The sequence below is a fragment of the Lepidothrix coronata genome, unplaced genomic scaffold (assembly GCF_001604755.1).
Source record: "Lepidothrix coronata isolate B3197 unplaced genomic scaffold, Lepidothrix_coronata-1.0 Scaffold75, whole genome shotgun sequence".
Classification (NCBI taxonomy): domain Eukaryota; kingdom Metazoa; phylum Chordata; class Aves; order Passeriformes; family Pipridae; genus Lepidothrix; species Lepidothrix coronata.
Genome location: NW_016690255.1, coordinates 8171204 through 8187623, shown reverse-complemented (window position 1 = coordinate 8187623; position 16420 = coordinate 8171204). Strand labels below are relative to the sequence as shown.

The following is a 16420-nucleotide window of genomic DNA, read 5'->3' as shown; positions in this document are numbered from 1 at the left end:
CAGGGGGATTCATCACAGGGCTCTACAAAGACAGTTTTACAGGCCATCATTTAAAAGCTTGCTTGTGAACAAGAACCTATTCTTTTGTCGACACACAAATTAATGTTGAATTTGTTCTTGTCTTGAAAGACATAATTTGCACATTCTGATGCAGTCCTTATTTATTTTTTGGTCAAGTTCAGAGCTGGAACAAATGGGAAAGATGAGTCTTCTGTGAATGCTTAATCACAATATTGAACAATATGCCAATCTCCTGCTTATGCTTGGATAGCATACATGTGAAAATTTGATTGCTCCTCCACTGCTTGCTGCTAGGGAATGGTTTCTCTAATAGGTAGTCTGTGCCAGAGCTTCCTACATTTTCTCATGGATATGAAGGACCACGGATCTTATTTCAACCTTTTAAGGGACCCAACTGGAATACTGGGTATAATAAGCTCAGAATAATCTTAACGTGTGTTGGATTTAGAGGTTACATATACTTTATAATGACTTTTTATCAAAGCAGATAAAATGTTGGGCATGTCAAATAAGAGCTCTTGCTGAGATTTCTGTTGTTTCTTAAGTATCCCAGAGTCTGCAGCCTCCAGTCCCCACTTCCACTAGTGGGAGGCTTGGTATCTCTACGTTGCTGTACCTTAACTCTTCTCAGTCTCAATTGCAGCAGTACTTCATGACAGATGACAGTGGGGCAGGACACGGACCTTATTTTTAGAACCACTTCACTAGTGTCAATATTACACTTTTAGACCAGAATTTTACTCTTTTAGAATTTGTGATCTTAGAATATGAGCTACCCTCTCACTTTGTTCCTTAGTCCACAGTCTCTGCACACAAGCCAATGTCCTGGTTTCAGCCAGACAGAAAAGCAGGGACAAAAATGCAACATTTGTTTAATTCTCTTTGGGCTTTTACACCTCCTCTTCTAAGAAGTAACAGTTTGATCCATTTAACCTTTAGCTAACAATGCTGCTGTTTGTCACCTTTAATTGAAACCAAAAATAAAAAGATAAACAGTTGGCATTTAGCTTGTAGTTTGTAATACAGTTTTTATCAGGAAGTTCACCAGAATATCTCCTAGACAGTTTTCTGTTTTCTTATAGACATATGAGATCCCAACCTGAAGCAAGTTTAAATGCAATTTAATCATAATCTTTATCAGAATCATCATAATACTTGAGTAGCAAATACCAAGCTTGAGGTTTTGTACTTTCAGATCTTAAAACCAAGTGTGTAATTATGTATGAATAATATATTGGAGGTCCGTGTACCACATCCACCAGCAAGTCCCAACAGTTTCTTTGCCACACTTTTTTCTTGATATGATGTCAAGAACAGAAGTATAAACTAATCTTCTTCCAAGATGTAAAGGATATATAACTGTTCCAACTATCAATTTTTGGGGCAGGTCCCATAAGTGTCTACTGTGTAGGTGCAGGTAAGTGCACACAGGGATGCATCTCAAGGATGGAGAGATGGTAAATAGCCACGCATGCCTCTCATAGTGCAGTAAGTGAGAAACTAGTTCTTCGAAGAATATAAAATTCATTTTAAAATGGGCATACAATTTACAGCAAGTTCAAAATTATCTGGCTGGATACATCTTTAGCATCTTACTTTTTAAGGCCAGTTGGAAAGCAGATTTGTATATCTAGTTTGGAGGAATGAAGAGCACTGATCTCAGAAGGTTTATGTGTTCTGTGGCCTGATGAAGAAACATGAGAAAGTTTCTTTTCCTTCCTCTGTCTCACCTTTCACATCATCAGAATAGGGTTAAAAACGTTCATCTGCTTTTTATAGTTCTCTGCAATGGCCCAATAGATGCAGCTGTGTAAAGGCTAGTGTTATCTCCAGTATCCCAGTTTTCTGACAAAGCCTTTGCACAATAGTAATGCTTCCATTAAGATGCCATCTCTGTCTTTTGCAAAGGTGGTAATGTAAGGGGGACTAATCTCCTAAACTTCTTTAAGGCTCTGAAAGGAAAGACGTTTGTCTCACATGTTAAACAGACTGTGCCTCGAAATATCCCAGAGTGATGGTCAGAGCACCAAGCCACAGTTCAAGAAGTGTTTGGACAGTGCTCTCAGGCACATGGTGCAATTCTTGGGGCTGTCCTGTGCAGAGCCAGGAGCTGGACTATGATAAATTGGACTTCAGGATATTCTGATTCTATTCTTTGTCTTCCTTACTAATAAACCTGTCACGTGCCACAGCCTGCAGTACAGCCAACCATGTGTATGCTCTGTTTTAGAACACACTTTCATATAGATATGTATGAACACATCAGTGCAGCACAACAGTTAAGCTGCGTGTTTAATTCCCTTGATGTCTACTTTTCATCAGTCTTTAAATAACTTTTCCCATTCTCCCTTTTCTCCTCCACAGCAGCTTTCACAGGTGCACTTGCCTATTGTTCTTTGAAGGAAAGTATCATTATGTGAGTCAGTTTTAAATCTCTGAGGAGTTAGAATGATTGATATTTAATTTTCCCATATTCTTCTTAAGCTGCATTCAACATATCAAGTGTTAATGAGCAAATATAATTGTTTGAAGTGAAGAAGTGGCAAATTTAATCAGTTCGTAATAGACTACCAATCTGCTTTTAACAGAGCTGGGAGTTGCCTAATCACCTGTTTATTAAAGTGTTACTGCTTTCCATACTAACCAGAGTTTGACATACAAACTGGTAGATTTCCACCTTGGCATTTATAGCATCCTTCTGCTAATATGATTTAGGGGTGAAACATTTTTTAAAAGACTTTCCTAATTGAAGGCTTTCTCACCTAAGAATCAAAAAAGATTTTACTTCCATTTTTAAGAGTAACACATTCATAGTGTGCAATTTCAATAATAAAATTAATGTCAATTTTCCTTTATGTGGTAAGTATAATGTGAGGGGTAGACTGAATTTACAGCTAATAAAGGCTTTTGGTTATCTGCTGTATCTGGCATCAACAGATGGGATCTGCACCTGAGTCACCATGATTAAAAAGAATCCCTTGTCAAAAGCCAGCATATTGGGTCATGCAGAACCAGCAAGCTGGTGCAATTTAAAACTCATTATTTTGCTTTATATATCCCTTCTTCCCATGGATGTATTTTTTTTTTAATAGCAAAATATCGAGCTCTTGTATGATCTGTTCAATTTACTGGCAGCTAGGGGTTTTTTTTTTAAGGAGTTGGGTAATCAATGAATTTTAACCAGGTCTGTCAGTGAGAGCATTGGGTTGAATATCCGTACAGTACTTATACACACTGCTGGATATTCTGACTACTGTATGACTGTTGATCTTGCATGTCTCACCTTGATTACTAAGCAGGAAGAAAAATAATTGGTTTTGAATTCACTTGTTCCTTGTGTCCTGAAATTCGGGTAGTTAACTGAGCTATCACTTGGCTTCTTTTAGCAAGCCTCTGTCAAAGGTTTTGTGTGCTTCCTCCACCACAGCACCAGCAACTAAATTGTGAGTGACAAACGAATATTAACATAGTTCTACAGCATCACTCATTGCCATTTCCACCAGGGCTGTTTTTCAAGCAGATCAATCACATGCAAAACAGCAGATACTCACATGCAACCTGCATGTCTTTGTATATAAAGAACAGTCATTTGTGCATCTCAGACTTTTGAATACTCCCCACAGTTCAGATTGTCTCTGCTTGCAGCAGCATGCAGAGGAACCGGATCTAAGATAATTTGTGGAAGTACTTCAGAGCATATCTTAATGACTGTAAAAAGTAGCTCTTGAAAATAAAGCCATTTTAGAAACAATGGCCTAGTGTAGCCTTTCAATCTCTTTTTTTTTTGTTTGTATCCAATTCTAAAGCAGATGCTAAACTGCTGCCTGTATTGCTTATTATGTAGAGAGACGTCAAGTTAAGTTTCAGTCAGAAAGAGTTTTTTAAGGAATAAGTTATAAACTTTTGAAAATAAATATTTACAATGGAAATGTTTACAGTCTTGACTACAACAGAATAAACTTGCCACTGTAATAACCCCTTTCATATTCCTTCTCTTTTCTGCAAAATACTTGTCTTTCTTCCACACGTGACTGTATATGTTTAGTGAACATTTTATTAAGGGTTTTCAGAAACAAAAATACAATTTCTTTCAAACTGAAAGTTCTCTTTTAGGCATCTGAAGCAGAAATACTGCATTGAATAATAATACTCTTAACTTCCTTGGCATGTGTTTTGTTTTTATGTTGCAAAAAGTTGTCAAAACTATAGCAGTGTGGAAGCTCAACACTTCTCTTTACAAAGAAACTTTTGCTTCTGTGATTTTAGCCTCCAGGTGAATATTAACATTTGAAATTACTTCAGGGAGAAATGAATAACAGAATAGCAAAACAGTTCTACACAATTTTTCAGCTTTATAGGTGCTGTCATTTTTTGCAGGATGTAGGACTAAACCCAGGCAGGCTGTTTTTCTGATATATATATGAAGTGATCGAATTCTATGTGCCTGTATTAATCTTGAAGATTCAACTGTGTTTGATGCTATTCTTTACTTCTTTAAAATGTTAAAAAGGTGGTTGAAGCAATCCGTCTTCAGTGAGGGATATGAACCCGTTCTTAAGCACCCCTTTTAATGAGTGAGGCTTCCTGAAGCACGTCCTTCATCTGTTTTGCAATAGTGGTGACAAATGCCAAAGTTACTTTTTGGCCCGACCCAAACACATAGAGGAGTAATGGACCCTTTACATATGGAAGTATATTTCAAGGTTACATTGTAAAACCATATGGCAAATTCACATTAGCTGTCATGGTACCATTTCCCAACAACGGCTGATGAAAACGATTACAACATTAGAGCTTCTTTTAAAAGTTGGTACTGGAGTACAAAAAGAGAGAGTGTGTACTAGAAACTGGTAAATATCAAACACTTTTTAACAGTTGCCACTTTATGGTACATGAGAATACCAGAGTTTCTCTTCCTCTTTTTTTATAATAGGAGATAAAGTGTCAGAACACTTTATCTTTCACCATTTTTGTCATTTCTGTATTTTTCTGTCTGTCCTTATCAGCTCTGTGTTAGTTTTGTTTGTACAGGGAATGAGACACCTCTGTTGCTTACTATTCAGTTTAGAAGGCTGTAAATGCAGAGCTAGCATAGTTTACTATGATACAAGGTTGACTTAGGCTTTGTTGCAGCGTGTCATTTCTCTGAATCTTTGTGTATAGACCAAGTGAAATGGGAGCATTGTTACAAAACTGCTGATAGATTCGTTACTGGATGGAGGCACTTCTTCACATATTTGGCTACATTTTGCATAGAATACATGCCCGCCTTTCATAAACCTTTGGAAATTCTTTGAAAGTACAAACAAGCTCTAGATATGTTGTAAATAATTACTTAGTATTTATTTGCCCATAAAGGTTCCCAAATCCCATGCAGGCTGTTCTTTCACTTGCTTGTTAATGCAGCTTGTGAAACAACAGTTTGAGAAACTGATGATTTTTCTGTAGTCCATTGTCAAAGCCACAGAGGAAGGAAAAGCAATTCTTCCTATCCTCTCCCCCACAAAGACTGAGCAGCAGTAAATCAGACATAAAGGTCTTCAGAGCATATATAGATCTCTTTCTCAAAGACAAGATATTGCTTTGATTTCTCTGTTGTGAAATGAGTCTAGAATAGTTACAACAGACCTTTGCATATCAGAAGTAAGAAGTAAGAGAAATGAGAGATTTCTGTAAATAAGTAGACAGAGGTGAATCAGGCAAAAGGAAATGTTTCAAGGTTATAATATAAAAAATACAAGACTGTGTAAAAAGTAATATCTTTATGCTCTTTAAAAAAATGTGACTATAAAATATATTCTGCAAACAAGGAAGTTAGGCTCTTCCTGACACTCAACAGCTGAGCAAACTGTCTTGTGAACCAAACACTTTCAGAAAAGAACATTATGGAGGTGGCCATCTATTAATGCTGCTCAGACTCTTAATTACCTATATTATGAACTGGAATCCGGTTTTTTTGCCCAGACAAAAAAAATATGATGTATACAACATCAGCCTTATAAATTAACTTGCATGTCTGTATTTTGGGCGATGCAAATTATGAAGAGTTGATTTTTGATGATAAGTTTTTCATCCTTGATGAAGAATCAGTCATAAATTGGACTTGATGAGGAGGGTGTCTAGCACCCTTGACAGAGTAGTGTTTAAAGGCCTGTTAATCAGTGAAGCCTAATGCTAAAGCAGAAGGAGCAGAAAAATTTAGTTTGTTAGGAAAATCACAAAGCATCCTTTTTTCTGTAAAGTTTACTTTCCAGCTGGTCTTCAGCAGCCTGAAGGAAGAAGGCTTTTTGTCTTCTCATTTGCTGGGGAAAAAAAAGAGTGTAGCAAATTTAGAAAGAGAATGTATTTCAGAAACAAATGTATCAAGAAACAAATAAGGCAGCTCTTTTTTTGTCTTGTCACCATATCCAAATCTTTGAAACCTGTCATCTTCTCTCTATTATGTATCTTTTGATGGCAACTGAAATCTCTGTGTTGATATGGCCACCAATGAACATGACAGTTTGGTTGATTTTTAAGCACTGGCTTTGGAAAAAAGAAATTATACAGGCTTATTGGATTAATTTCTTTTCCTGTCCATCTGTATTCTTCCATGCAGATGCATATTCAGATGTAGGCTGTGGAGATTCCCTCTGCTGCTGCTAATCTCCTTCTGTTGCAAGCATGCTCATGTTACTGTGTCTGTACTAAGCACAAATACACTTGGCATGTTAGAATGGTTTTCCTTGTTTACACTGTACTTCAAATACTGCAGTCTCCCATAAAATATAATGAAAAAATAGAATTAAAATGTTAGCATTTCCCTTTCCTGCTTGAAAATAACCAGTGAACATCTCCCTGGTGAAAATAACCAGTGTGCTCCCCAAAAAATAACAACAAATAATAGTGCTGAGAGAATTTGTTGTCGTGCAGATTTAATTTTTACCATCATTATCTCAATATTAAAAGGAAAAATATCCAATACACATTTGTTTTTAATGACTTTCATATGTGTCTTGATCTGGATAACAGTTGTTTGCTACTGACTATTTCTATGACTGAGAAATGAATGTACCAATGATCTCTAGCCTTAAATAGAAAAATATATTGTGAATGATACATCTCACTCATGAGATATCTATCAGGACAATAAATTGAGACCATTTTTTTTCTAACATTTTTACTTAGGCTTTAATATAGACTAAATTATCTTGTTTGTTCATGTAGGTAAAACGTTCTTGTTAATGCACTTAAACTCCCAGTACAAGTTTAAAAAATACAGCATCTGAATATCTTACTCACATGCATGAGCAATATTCCTTCACAATAAGGTCCTTGGGGAAAAATAAAAGAAACAAGTAGCCAAAATGAACTCATATTTTTGAACTAGAGAATAGTGATGATTTTATTACATCCTGATGCTTATTATTGACTCAACATGAAAGTAGAAAGTAGAAATGCAAAAGACTAATTAGGTTTTTTTGTCCATTCCCTAAGGAACTTTCTACTGAAGGGGATAAAATGATCTTAAACTTCTCATCCATTATCGGAATTCATTCTGCATTACAAGTTGATATGAAGAACCCAGTCCAACAAGTCAATTACCTAAGATTTCTGTTTTGGAGAGACAGCATGTTTTTTTACAAAATAAATTCTCTATTTGTTAGTCTTCCCAAGCTCAGATGAGCTATTTAGAATGAGTGATTAATAGGTATTCATATTTCCGTGATGCAAATCACACTTTTTGAGAAGTATGCACAAATTAGAAATAAAAACAGCTTTCTTAGTGGAAAACACTGATTCAGCTAAACTGAAACTTTCTGTTGGACTGCTTTCACAGAGAGAGTTCAGGTTTGAACCATGGTCTCAAGGCTCTCGGAATAAACCTTCAGTCAGAGCTGTGACCTCAGACAATACCTCATGTTGCGATTTGATCTGTATCTCAGTTTCCCAGATGAGTCACCTGTCATTCTCCCAACATGCTTGGCTGTAGTGAAACAATTACAGTAGTAATTGTAGTACATAGAGAGAAAGAAGGTCCATGTGGGAGTGAGACATGTTTCTCTGTAGCCAGTACACTCTACCAGAAAATACATCAAGGCCTCTGTAATTACAGTTATTCAAAGTATTCCAGTTTCATAGAAGAAGAAACTGAAACATGCTCCCTGCAAGCCATTGTCTAGCAGTGCTGTCTTAAAAGCTGCGAGGTAAAGATTCAAGACTCCAGCCTTATTCAGGTATTCCACAGCCCTCACTAGGGAATTCCTAACCCCCAGGAGTGCTACATGTAATTCAGAATTTGAAAGATACTGGATTTATCCAGTGTCAGAAAATGTTAATGAGGAACAGATCATTCAACATCCCTGCTGTGTGGCAAGCAAAATTGTGTGAAAGAAAGAGTTCTTCAGTGGTAATGGATGAACTACATTAAACAACTACACTGATTTGATGGGGGTTTTTTAAGTTTCCTGCAGTTAAGACAGAAAAAGCCACTTTCTTGAATGGCATAAGGATGGATACATGGGTGTTAGTACTATGTACACAGCTTTTATTGCATTCAGCTTTGCCTAATCTCAGGCTAACTGTATAAATCTGGACCATTTCTGTTGCTGCCAGTTCCTCTGTTCCCAGTCTGCAGTACTTCTGTGAATAGTCAAACGGTGTTATGGAAATGTGCTATTTATTCTTTGGGAAACCATATGACATTTTCATTTTATTTTGTTCGTATAGAACAAACTGAGCTAGTATTGGAAATTTAGCTGTGGAGAAATGTCAATCAATAAGTGTGTAACACTTTATTAGATGGAAAATTAGCTGGCAGCATTAGCTGCAGTGTTATAAAAAAGTCTTAAACAGCACCTGTCAAGAGTACACAAATAAAGTGTGGTCTCAGACTTAAAAATAAGTACAGCAATGACTTGTTTCTGAACATGGTGGAAATACTAATGTGGAACAGGAACACATAAGATTAGTCAGAAATGGTAGAGGCCGACATGTTGTGGTTTCGGTATATTATACCAAGACTGTTCAGTTCATTCAAACCCTACTTTGCTTCTGTTGTCTTCCAAGGTGTGTTTGACTTGTGACTGTGAGGGGCATGAACACCTTTTGTGTATTCATGGGCATTTAATATGTAATGCACTTCTGCTACAGTGGAGCTCCAGTCCCAGACTGGGATTTCTAGGTGGTACCATAATGCAGACAAAATAATGCATTGAGATGTGCACTGTTCCAGCCCAGTTAGATCTATGTCAATAAAGAAAAGAAAATACCATGTGGTATTCCAGAAAATAAATACCACATTCCCCCATCTGACTACCCTCAGAGTCACTGCAGAATCGGATCAGAGGAAATGCCAGCAAGAGAAATTATCCAGCTCTAGCCAACAGTTGATGTGTATGTGTATATAGATACTCTTATAAAAAATTTATTTTCAAACTGATTATCTAGCTTTACGAAATGAGCAATTTTAAAGAGAAAAAATCCTCTGGAATAATCAGTTTTGTTATTACTCAAAGGATATATATTTTTAAGCATCTCTATATTAAACTGGGAATTTAGAATGGAGGTTTTTTTATTTTAGCTATCTGTGAGACACTTGCCTGTAATTCATAAAACAGTGGGACTCTGGCTTATCACTACTGTACATTGTAAATAGCAATGTTTTTATTTTCTTTTCATATTTGAAAAGAAATGGAGAATTTACAGAATGGTCTTCTGCTTTTCTTCTTCCTGGAAGAGGTCTATAGTGCTGACTCCTTAAATATAGGAGGAGGTGGTATAGAAAGCCAGCCGAAGCACTGGTCAGTCTCATGGGAGCTATAGATAGAATTTCTACATGCTCCTCAGTCACTTAGTAATGTAAGCCTCGTTGAAAGCTAATGGGACTTGAAAGCACTTTGAACATTTCATTTTGTGAAAGCCAATTTTCACATATAGCAATGTGCAGGCGGCAGGGTTTGCTGACTGGCTGGCTCAAAGCAGGTAGGATTTAGTTTGTGCTTGAAAATCAGCCAATTACTATTCACTCTGCTGTCCCTTGGCTGGTAATGAGAGAAAGCTGTGTTTTTCCAGAGCAAAGGATACAGTAGAAAACCTCTATGTTGCCAGTAGCTGCACTGGGCAGGATTAGTCCCAATAAAGTATTTCAGCTTACTTTATAAGCAGTGTTTTCCTGAAATGTCAAACTAACAAGATTCAGTCAGATCTGCTTCTTATTGACAATCCATCTAAGTAAGGAAATAATGAAAAACACATTTTAAATTCATATCTCAGTCCTGATTAACTCACTTGAGTATAGCTGAGGTGACTTACTGTAGAACAGTGCTGCTGCGTACTGTTTTCTTGGGGGTCTTGCAGTATAGGGGGGTAGGATTTCAAAAGGCAAAAAAAAGAAATGGTGGACTGGCTACCACTCAAATATAGATTCTGCATATATTTTACATGCATGGTATATTTTGAAGCCTGGGTTAAAAGTACTGTTAGGAGAAAGAGAACAATTTTATTTGCTTGGGAATTAAGTTCTACTAGAATTTTTTCTTACAAAATGGTTTCTTTTCTTACCTGACTATGAGTTAATTACTGCCTCTGCAAACGAGTGCCTTCTCTGTGTGCGATCTCTGAATTTACTACGATCAAGAAATTGTTAAAATAAGTCTAAAACTGAGGGGCAGATTTTTTCCATACCTCACATGAGAATAGCCATAGCCTCAGCCTTCCTTAGTAGCTTAACATACCTATAGGGAACAAACCTCACTGGTAGTCCATCCACTTCTTTGTTTATTTATATTTTTTTCAAGGCAAGAGCAATTTCTAAGAAAGTTTTATCAGGAAATCCAACATAGCTGTATAATTACAATATACCCCTGATGAAGATTGTGTAACAGTTAAAATTAGTAAGCCCAAAGTTGGAAGGTGCTTCTCAAATGCCACCACAGTCAACACTGTAACTCAAAGGAAATAAAGGGATAAAAGCAAGTATGTATTTTTTCAGCTCATTACACATTGAGATTCTTTAGTGCATAAAATGTGTGGGGCTGGAATCCACAGAAGCAACAAGTAATAAGGAATACTGAAGTATGACAGCTAGAAACCAGCAATTAATAAATAACACTGAAGCATTTATGGCCAAGTTTTGCCAGTAAAAGTGTCTGTTGCCTTTTAGTGTGCTAATTGTGACAGTGATAGGCCTGCAGGAGACTTCAGTAAAAGTGAACAGGTGGCTGGCACTGGGGTATGTTTTACCCTGGATGCTGTTTTAGTTTCTGGAAAAGACTTGGGAGGGCTTTAATTAAAGCATTAGAAGACATCCAGGTTATATGACCTGATTTTCTTTCATCATTACATTCTTGAGAACCAAAAATACAAAAGACTGATCTGTATGCATTTGGATAGCTATTGGTGAGCAGCAGGCCCATATGGTTTATGATATCTTGACCACAGTTTTATCCCAGATTTCAAAATTATTCACATAATAGGAACATACACACTGTGCCTATGAAAACACTCCTGTGTAAGCATTTAAAGTGTATACGTTATGGTAGAAAATAAATGTCTAAACCGGTTTTGAGACAAGTTAGGGCAGAAAGACTGTGTGAGTTTTTTAAGTTCTTATAGCACAGCTTTGTTCTGGACTTTGCTGGCTTCCATGGAGGCACTAAACCCTTAAGAACTCCTGGAAGTGTGAGTGAAAGGTAAATGCGTGCTCTGTCATAACTGTTCAACAAGCATATGGTGAGGACTGCTCTTGACAAATCAAATTATTGACAATTGGTCAGATCCTCAAAGTACCTTCCATTCAGAAACCAGCTCATTTGGGGAGGGTAGAGATGATCCAGCAAGAGCTGTACTGCTGTGTGGCCATGCAGTTACAAAAAAATACTGGACCAGCAGTTTATCTTGCTAGTTGGCAAAGTCAGCATATCTGAGATCTGCACGTTTTCTTTTTAGTAAGCTGATTATTTTAGATAGAAAGGTGAAGGTGGTTTACTTTATGAAAAAGTGGAATCCAATCTTATACTCCTCAGCCTACACCTGGTCACAGAAAGAGGTGTCCAGGTTTGCAGAGCTGCTGACCAGTTATGAGCTTTCCATGAGATAACTGGGAGGCTAACAGAACAGAACACTCATGAAAACCTGATCACATAATGATGCACCTGCAAATTCCTGTTGATAAAATCTTGGGCACATTGCCTTATTGAGTAGGGAAAAAATGTATTTCAGTTAACGGGATATGTTCTCTTGCCTGCAGTCTGTGAAATACTCTTTAAGTTATCCTACTAACAGCTATGTCTGTCCCAGATAGGAGGTTTATTAGGAAAATGAGAGTTATTGAATTCTTTAATCTGTTATCTTTTAGTCTCCTCTCCCAGTATTTTTTCCCTCTCTGGTTTTATGCTTTCATATGTATTTTAGACAATTTCAGCTATGTAATGGGGTTGGGGTTTTTTGACAGTGTAGTTGCAAAGGGAATCATTGCTTTTGGGCTTCTTGTTGTTGCCATGCAGCCGTATCTCTTAATAAGAAAACATTTGCTGTGTCTCAAGTTCATTTTGAATGGAACATACATAGTAAAGATTGAGGGCTAAAATGCAGCTCCCTCTAGGTAGACATATACGCTAGTTGTCCTTCAGTAGTCAAGTTGTAAGCAGTCACAGTAGCAAGCAGTAGGTTTGGCTTCAGCAAAAAGTGAAGACAGTTGTCATTGCTACTAGAAACTGCAGTAACCATTAGGTGAAGGGACCATTTTATAATCACCTCTTCTTGCGGTGTGGTTGCATCTACTCACTGGGAGGAGGTTTTTTGCACTCTTCTCAAGATGGATTTTAACTGCTGCAGATATGTCTTGCATCTTGTCAGTCCACTGCCTCTATCAGCACATACTTATGGCTCCCACTGCCCATGCACTGTCCCTGGGGAGCCTTTGGAGCTTAAGGGTATCTATTCATTTTCTGCACATTTCTAGCTTTAATATCTATCACTGAACTTGGTGGACCAAATGTTAGCTTGTGGATTTGACATTCTATGCTAGAAAAAATGTTTTAGAAGCTATTCATTCCTTGTTTAAGATGCTTTTCTAGAAATTGAAAAATTACCCATAGATTTACAAGTCCTGTGTCTGAGTAAGTATCAGGTACATTTCAAGATTCAGGTTTTACTTGTTTCTTGGTGTGCTTGCTTTCTTTCCTGTATTCTGCGCTAGTTCATCACTTTCAAATTGATCACATACCCCAGTACAGATCACATACAACCAGTAGCAATACTGGTTGTTCAAACTTGGTCTCACTCTAACAAGCAGAAATAGAGGCTCTAGAAATCTTTGTGTACAAAAGCAGTTTCTTAAGAGTTTAAACCATTCTTAAAAGCTGTGTGATGTTCCATTTCCTAATCTTTGCATTCCCAGAGCAGCAACTAACAACTGCTGGCAATACAACTAGTGGTAGTGATATATACAACCGATTGTTTCTGTTGAGTTTTTTTCAATAATGCATTTAATTAGGTAGGGGTTTGGAGGTTTGACTTCTTTTTCTTCTTTTCCTTTGTTTTTCATCTTCTGGTTGCAGTATGTTTCTGATTTCTTTTTTTTCACGGCTGAGATCTTTGATACCAATACTATTATGTGGGCCTAATGGGGTACGCTACAGGCTGACTGTTAGGTACCTTCTCTTCAGACCTTCTCCTTCTGCAAGGGGGCAACTGCTACAAATAACTTTTCTACCTGTTGTGCACACATCTGTTAAGTTGATGCTTAGAACAATTAGAGTCTCTTTCTCTCCCTGCCATGAGTGTATGGAATCAGATTGTTCAGGACAGTAAATCCTCCGACCCTACCTGGTCTCTAATGTTTTTCATTTCTCACTGGACACAAGTAATAATTTATGCATATGTCAGAAAATAATTTTTAAAATGTCAAGAAGAAAAGAAAAATGGGATATAGAAGAATTACTTTCTGAAACTTTAAGGTAGGTTTTGGGGTGGGATTTTTTTCTTTTGGTGTTCTGAACATGAAAGAAGTTTGGAGGCTACATGTAAGAATTGGAGAGGAAAAGCAAGAAGACACATGAGAATATATGAGGAGAGCCGGAAATCCTGTCACGCACTTTTAATTATGATTTTCTTATCATTTGGACAATAAGACTGAGAAGAGCATACTCAGCACTGCAGAATAGGACATTTCTCCTAGAAGTACTTTGAGAGTCGAACTTGAGAGACTTGTCAGAACTCAACTCTTTCTCTGGCCTGAAAAAAAGCTGCTACTTTTTCCAAAGATTTTTTTTTTCTTATAACTTATTATCTTTTTCTTTATAGAGAATGATAAATTCAAGTTCTACTGGAATAAATTAATGTTTAGGATTTCTTCCCAGTTGTAATGTGTGATTTCAGGATTTGAAATGTAGGAATATTTAAATCATGACAAAATTATGCTGTCTGTAAGGAAAAAAAAAAATTAAATCGGGAATAAATTGTTGCAGGTTATCCCAGAGCTGTCAAAAAGAAATTACTGTTACAAACTGGGGCCCAACTGCCTTGTACCTCAAGTGAATCTGTGGGAAAGAAAACTGTATTAATGCATAGAGAAACTTACTACATTGCCCCTCAGTTTCTCAAAGATTCTGGCTTCTCACAAGGGGAAAAGAAAACTGTGTGGACAGAAGATCTTTTCTTACCTTTCTTGCAGCGTTACCAAAAATAGATGAAATTTCTTGAAATGTCTCATAGTCCCATGGAGACAGAATGCAGTGGAGCCATTTAGATTTTCTCCATTAAACCAGGATTCTTGAAGCAATAGTATTATTTTTTGTCCTTGATCAAACTTAAATAATAGTAATAAGGGGTCATGAATTTGCAGACTCTTTCCAGGACACTACTCTGTGTAAAACCCTAATCCTGTTTTTAGCAGTGGTCCTTACAAGATGATAGCAACAGTGACTTTGCTCAATACTTGTTTGAAATTTGAGAGAAAGGAAGATGCTATACAGAGATAGTATTTTCCTGCAGTGAGTAGAATAATCTCCTTCCTTTCATCAGTAGGAGAGGCTGACACAAACCTTTCAATGTTTGTGACACACACACACACACAAGCTAAACTCTCACTATAATGTGTATTAATTATATTACTGTGACATTCAAAATTGCACTTGGACCATGACTGTATTACATATCCGGGACACTTTGGTAGAAGTAAAATACTTACTGTAAATTTCCGTATGATGGAGAGTGATTTAATTCTTGTCATAATTCAGAAGAAATCTCACAAAAGTATCACCTGTTCTTGCTGTTAATTAAAAGAAAAAAAGAAATATGTCCAGTTTTGCAGCTACAGCATCATCTTTAATTTAGTAATTTCAGAAACTGTAATTTTAGGCTCTTCTGTTATTTCTGCTTTAAGACCTTCTGACATTTCTCATGTTCTAACCATCATAGCTTCCTGTTGTTTTAAATGGTTTTTTCTCCTGTTACATGAACAACCAAAACAATTAAAGAGAAGTTAGGTGACTACGAGAAGACTTGTGAAACTTATGTGCAGCATTTTTGAAGACAGATAAAATAAGGAAGAGAATGCATAAGTTCTTTAAATGATCTATGCAAATTATAGATGATAAAATTATCATTTGGAATTTTAAAGTTTTCAGAGTTTTAGACTATTATCCTTTTTCTTAAATTTGAGTTCTAAGTAAGTTATGTCATAGCTGTGGTGCTACTTGCCTCCTGAGTTGGTTTTGGCTTGCCTATAATATCACAGCGTCACAAAGTCATAGAATGATTTGGGTTGGAAGGGCCTTCAAATATCATCTAGTCCAACCTCCCTGCCATGATAATATAGTAATAATGTATAACTACATTGTCCACAAAATACTTTATTTCACGAGTGAAGATTTTATTTTCAAAGGGAGCTCAAAGTACCAAAACATGGGTGCAAACTACCGAAATCTGTCAATGTATGGTTTTGTAGTGCTTTAAGAGTTTTTACTTCTTTACTAAAGGAACATTTAGGTCAATACATTATCCATTTGTTCTCCAATTAGCTGATTTAAGTCATTGCTCTAAATAAGCCCCTAATTGCTTACTCTAGTGTGACAGTTGGGTAATGGATTCAGTATGGATGTTAAGTTTATAGTTTATATTGTTTATTCTTACTGGCTCAGTGATTTTACAGCAGTGGTTTAAAATTGGAGTGGTACTCCAAACACAAAGGGTGGGGCATGTAGGCCAGAAACAGGACCAGGCATATGCAAAGTGGTGTGGTGGTTCTCAACATTTTACCTTTCTATAGCATTTCCTGTGGGCTGGTACCCAGTTTCATCACAATGCTGGAGGAAGCCCAGTGTGTTCATCTACAAAAGTGCACAGGTTGCTCAAGAAAGCACTGCAGAGGACACACTGCCACTTTCCCCACTGTTTTGCAAAGTGATATACTGCA

The 16420-nt window shown here is 36.8% G+C and overlaps 1 protein-coding gene across 11 annotated transcripts in view; it reads left to right on the top strand.

Moving 5' to 3' along the window:
* PTPRM (protein tyrosine phosphatase, receptor type M) overlaps positions 1 to 16420 on the top strand; it is a 461846-nt gene that overhangs the window by 410877 nt on the left and 34549 nt on the right. The window lies entirely within an intron of this gene.